The sequence below is a fragment of the Ornithodoros turicata genome, unplaced genomic scaffold (genome assembly GCF_037126465.1).
Source record: "Ornithodoros turicata isolate Travis unplaced genomic scaffold, ASM3712646v1 ctg00001042.1, whole genome shotgun sequence".
Lineage (NCBI taxonomy): Eukaryota > Metazoa > Arthropoda > Arachnida > Ixodida > Argasidae > Ornithodoros > Ornithodoros turicata.
The window spans coordinates 174261-180010 of record NW_026999443.1 but is presented as its reverse complement, the minus strand read 5'-3'; positions in this window follow the sequence as shown (position 1 = coordinate 180010).

Below are 5750 nucleotides of genomic sequence, written 5' to 3'. Positions count from 1 at the left end.
GTGCCACTACGGTGAGTGCCACCTTCCTTCACGCGACAAACAACGACTGTCCTACATAGGCTATGGCTCAATGTACCGTACAGCGCACGTCTTCTCTTCAAACTGGGAAAGCGAGACTCTACGAACTGTACTGACTGTGGCGTTGAAAAGGACGTTGAACACATCCTATTCAGGTGTTGGAAATACGTTGATGCTCGAAGGGTTTTAGAGGCGAGCCTCTGTCGTGTGGGCTCCCGAGCATTCAACGTCGCAAAACTGACGACAAGGCGCTGAGGGTACTTGAATATTTTCTGCGTACAACCGGGCTTATGAACATTCTATGACTCCCTGAATGTCTGCTGTGTGCCCCCAGCGATTCCGACATTTTAGACTCACTTGGTCGAAACTTTTGAACTACATGTTGAACTCCATCATTTTAACTCTCTCATCCGCTTGTACTTTATGGGTGTAGGCATGCTGTGGTAGCCAGTTCGACTTAGTCGTAACTCACATCCCTATTTTTTTTTTCTTTATCACATCACCATCACCAATAAATGCGTTCTGAATGACACACATCTGCTAGATTTTTTTTAACCAAAATAGCGCCCGCCTATTATTGGCTAGGGCCTTCCAATTACTAACATTGCGAATCACACGCGGTTCGAATTTGCAGGGATTCGGAGAGAATCGAACTTTGGGCGACCACGTGCTGGAGGAAGCAGATCTAAAACATTTTCTCGGTGCGTGCTACAGTCGTACTTCGATCGCCCGAGGCGATGAGCGACAAGGTAAAGAATTCACCCTCAATGTTAGTCTCATTCAAACTCCAAGGCATAGGCATGACCGATAAGCGAAGTGTCTACCACAAGTCACTTCTCGACCACGTCAGTCATGACGTTATGTCGACCAGACACCGTTTCTCTGGACGTGGCGTTTTAGAAACGTGTGCTTACAAATCCCCCGTTCATCACTAAGAGGTTTGGTATGTCGAAAAATTTGTGGTTCAAAACCAATCTAGAACAACATTTGCACCTAGAAAAATTATAAAATCAGAAATTTAGAAACTAGAAATAAGTATATTTCTAGTTTTGAATGATTCCGTACAGCATAACAAACGTCACGTATCCAAGGCTGCACAATTACCGAGCTATGACTCCTTTCCAACAAGAGAAGAGAAAGACGAGCTCGGTCATCGGCCTTGTGTTGACGTCCGCCAGTCCAAGGTGGCGGAGGGCACCAGCGCGCCGGGGGAACCGCCGAGCCATGACTTCGGTCGCGGTATTCCTGGCGTTGGGGATGCTCGCTTTCACAGTCCTCGCCGACGGCGCCATGTTCAGGCTGAGATACCGCAAACGGGACCGAAGAGGAATCAGCTGGGAAGATGTGTCATCAGAGGACGAAGACGATGACTCTGGTACGGAAGACAAGAGGATAAATGAACTCAACAGGTTCTTGTCCAGGATGGAAGAAGAACGTCGACTTCAGAAGGTTGAGAATGCTGACGTTCACACCTCCGTGACTTCGAAAAATTTAACACTGCATACCACAGAAACCACTACGCCAGTGACATCTAGCACTCCTCGCAGCACTTTCAGCACGGTAACGACAGCGGTGCCGACGAAACCGACGAGCCGTAAGGCCGAAGCGAAAGGCTGTGGAGCTCCACGGGAGCTGGCAAAATCTCGTAGGCGGGATGACACCGATGGCAATTCACAGTTTGTGAAAGGCAGTGACATTAGATTAAGCAAGGGTAGCGTCTATGCAACGCATAGTGACAACTGTCAGAAAATGTGTGTGGTGCAGGCCTCAGTTGTGATATGGATTCTGTGCATGATTATAATAATACTCCTGATCTTGCTGGCCAGGGCTTATACGGTGCCCCGCTATGCTCACGTAGAGACACCGCCAACACCCTCTATGGACCCTGTTTGGGAAGAAGACATTGGACGTTACATTTCGAGATAAATTCTTTCCGCACGACCGATGCCAAATTGTGTAATATGTCAGTAATGCTGGATGCGTCACTCGTTTCAGAGCCATTTCTAAAATACTAAGCACTGTGCATTGCACCAGATGAAGTCTGTTAAATACCAGCCCAACGAACTCCGTGTAATATTGTGCCGTGTCCCTTCTTAATACCATGAAAATCGGAAAATTACGGTGACGCGGGAAAATAAAATTCTATTACCACTGCTCCCTAACATCTGTGTTGGGTAACGTGTGACGACGCGTAGGAGTTATTAGTGAGTTTTAGTATACGGTTGATAAGGTTATCGTGCCTATCGGAACCAATCGCAGTTGTGCGTGACTCAGAATCTTATCCACTGATTGGTTCCGGTTGATACGGTTCGACGCAAGTCACCTTATCAACGGTCTGCTAAAACTCTCTATTTTCACTCACCTCTTTACGGGCATTTCAGGCCAGGTAGACTACACAAACGCGCTGGAAAGGGCAGGGCTTCAAGGGTGACATTTCCAGTCTGAGCTGCGTATCGCATGTGTGTGTGCGTATGCTAGAAAGAAGGAGAAAAAACACGTAAATGAACGTTCTTCACGCGTTGGTTTGTGTCTGACAGATACCACAAAATCGTTCATACAATCTCCTAAGAGTACACAGAATACTTAATCTGTAGGTCTTTTTTTCGTTTTCTTTTTTCTTATAGAGGCTCAGCTCATTACAGATGTCCAAAGTTTTTCAAACACATACCAGGGAAGCCTATAGAAGAGCCTGTCTGCAGCCCCTGCTGTTCGTGTAAGATTTACTTCGAGCTGAGTCGTCGCGCATTCGAGATTGATTTGGCAATGCTATTGAAGCCAAGAAAATCCTCAGCCGCACGAAAGTATGCTTCAGCGAGTCATTCTAAAATGGTAGCAAAAGAGGGAAAAAAAAGGCCTGCTGCCGAGAACCAACGATAATATGGAGCATCGTGCTCTAGCACATCTATGTGTGTACGTCAATAATTGAAGGATAAGCCTCAGGCTGGGAGTCGGAATAATATTTGTCACATAGGCGGTTCTTCTTTTGGGATTGTCCTTTTTGCCATAAATAATAATAACACATCTTCATGAATAAGGGTTAAGTGTACAACACATACTACGCATCTGTGTAGAGGCTGTTGAAATATAGATCAAACTGAAATATAGAAAATACAATATGGAGAAGTTAACTCTTTCGCAGGATTAGCTTGTGGAAAGCACAGAACGACTCTCGTGTCCAATCTGTTAAAAAATAATTATCTGTTCCACGAGACAAGCGTCAAGGGCTCTTAGGATGATAGATGCTGGCACAATGGGAAGCGATCACGTGCCAATGTTCACTCTCACTCCCGCTCCAGTTAAAGCGGATTTCCCTGGCGAAAAGTGTTACATATAGGAAGATCTTTAAATGAAAGGCGGAGAAGTCAGTATGAAACATCACAAGTTCAGAGACCGTAGAAATATTCAGAGCTGAGAATCGTTCGATTCCTCTCTGTCTCCGCGCTTTGTCCCAATGCTACACTGTTAAAAAAAACGATAGTTTCAAAACTGCAACGAATGCTGCCAGTCAGTAATGGCAACCAAGTTCCCGTACTCTTTCGTTACTGCTTCGACGCTGAACGGAAGTTGTACGGCACGTAGCCGTCCCTGGGCAGAACAGTATTTGTCTGTTAGCAAATGCAATGGCTCGCGTTCAATAAATGCTGTAAACGTCTTTTTATTAGCGATGTATTAATTTTCACGAATTTCGCAACCGCTAAAATGTCGGGAAAAATTGTACTCATGAACATAGCTTGACATCGATCCCGCGGAAGGAAACAGACCTCGAATCGCGAAATTAAATACTCGTTTTCACGGAAACCTGGTGCGTTCCCGGGATGCTGTGCCACTGGGACCTATTCGCGATCGCGCCAGGTGAAATATCATCCTTAACCTCTGGATAAAGGTGAGACGAATTCGCCGGCGACAGTTTTCCGGTTGCACAGCGGATACTCAGCAACACCGTTCCGGACAAATAAATGAGGAAGAGTGATCGGGCTGCCCTATGTCAATCGACACACGTCCCCATGCGCCACACAATGAGAGGAGAGAGTAACGTTAATAACAACTAATTTAATTAACGCAACAATTTCTATCTAGAATTACGAGAACACTATCAACACCATGATGCCATTTGTACAAAGGGAAACCAGACAACGCTCAGATCGAAATAATACGGGTCGGTTAGAGTCCTGGTACGTAGGAAGGAAATGGAATGAATGTCTTAGCTGACTGGTAATTGATGATGGCAGTCTTCAGGGGGTCCTCTTGATGTGACTGGCAGACAAAGTCCCAACCAATGATCACCACACACACTTCACTTCACCAAACGATATTGTCGAACCATCGCAGAGGGAATAACTGTTTTCAAATAGAATTTTGGGGAGCAGGTGCTGACACGTCCGACTCTGGTTACATGTTTGACCGACTGCCTCGAAACAGGGGTCCTCAAGAGTTGAAAGATGGAAGTCACTGAAAAGGTTAGCAGCTGTAGGACTCGAACCCACATCTTCTGGATTGCAGCTGGCTAACCTTTTCAGTGACTTCCATCTTTCATCGTTAATTTCGTAGACACTTGAGGCTTTGTATGTATTTGTCCTTTCTATGTGTTCTAGCCTCAGAATATCAGTTCTCTCATGTTCCTCAAGAGTTTTATTCGGCGTCGCACGGCTTTAGCGTCTTTGTCGCCGACGCCGCACACATCTGGTACCTAACATACACTTGGTACAACGCACTTTAATTGATCACAGAAGTGGAGTGGCACAACTGGTAAACAACAAAGGGGGTGGAATCCCCTGGGGCCCACGGCAGACATTGGCTCATAACTAGTTATGTGTGCTGTCCAAAGGGACGCCGCCACATGTGTTTTCATACAGCTATGAGATTTCGGCAATCTCTGTTATACAGATAGAGGCCCATCAAGACCCCGTGATAGGTGGCAACGGTATATGCCATCAGTACGACTGGGACCAATTTACCCCGTCCAAGTGCCTGTCCCATCCAGACTTAGGATAATACTTCTATTGTACGCAACCCTTCTCCGAGCAAACGGAACCAAGTGTAGGCGACAATTTTAGCCGCTATGGCTCTGGCGACGTGGGTCCGGCTCGCAGGGTGTCATTAGAACTTGAGAGAAATGCCGCCGAAAAAGGACAAAACTGCCCGATTCCGCTACACCACCCCCTGCTTAAGAATATTGATAACTTCCAATATTCAAGAACCTAGGATGAAGGGCATGTTTTGTCCGCTGCACGGGATACATATAACTCTCATAGCTCAGCTATACCACACTGCAATATGCAGAAACAGTGATACACATGTGGTTAATATACAGGAATACGCAAAGGTGCGCAGCACTCCACACCACTAACACCAATGGCGTAATTTACAAGATATCGTACCCATACAGTGATACGTTTACATGCAATCGTTACATTAGCTATAACAGTATATATCAGGGTTGCGGAATGGGATCACCCATTCCATTCCAATTCCATTCCGAGGAATGAAGATTTGTGATAATTCCATTCCTTTCAATTCCTCGGAATGAAAAGGTAGGTATGGTCATTTCCCACTTCTGGAATGGCTTCGCAACCCCATTCCATTCCTTTAATTCCACCAATAAAAGAATTAGGACCGGTAACCGTACTAGCTAGCCCAGCAGTGCTATAGAGGAGATTTATAAATTATTATTATTATTTACATTACCCAGCACGGAAAAAGCACAAAGACAAGGTTATTTCGCCCTCCTCCTC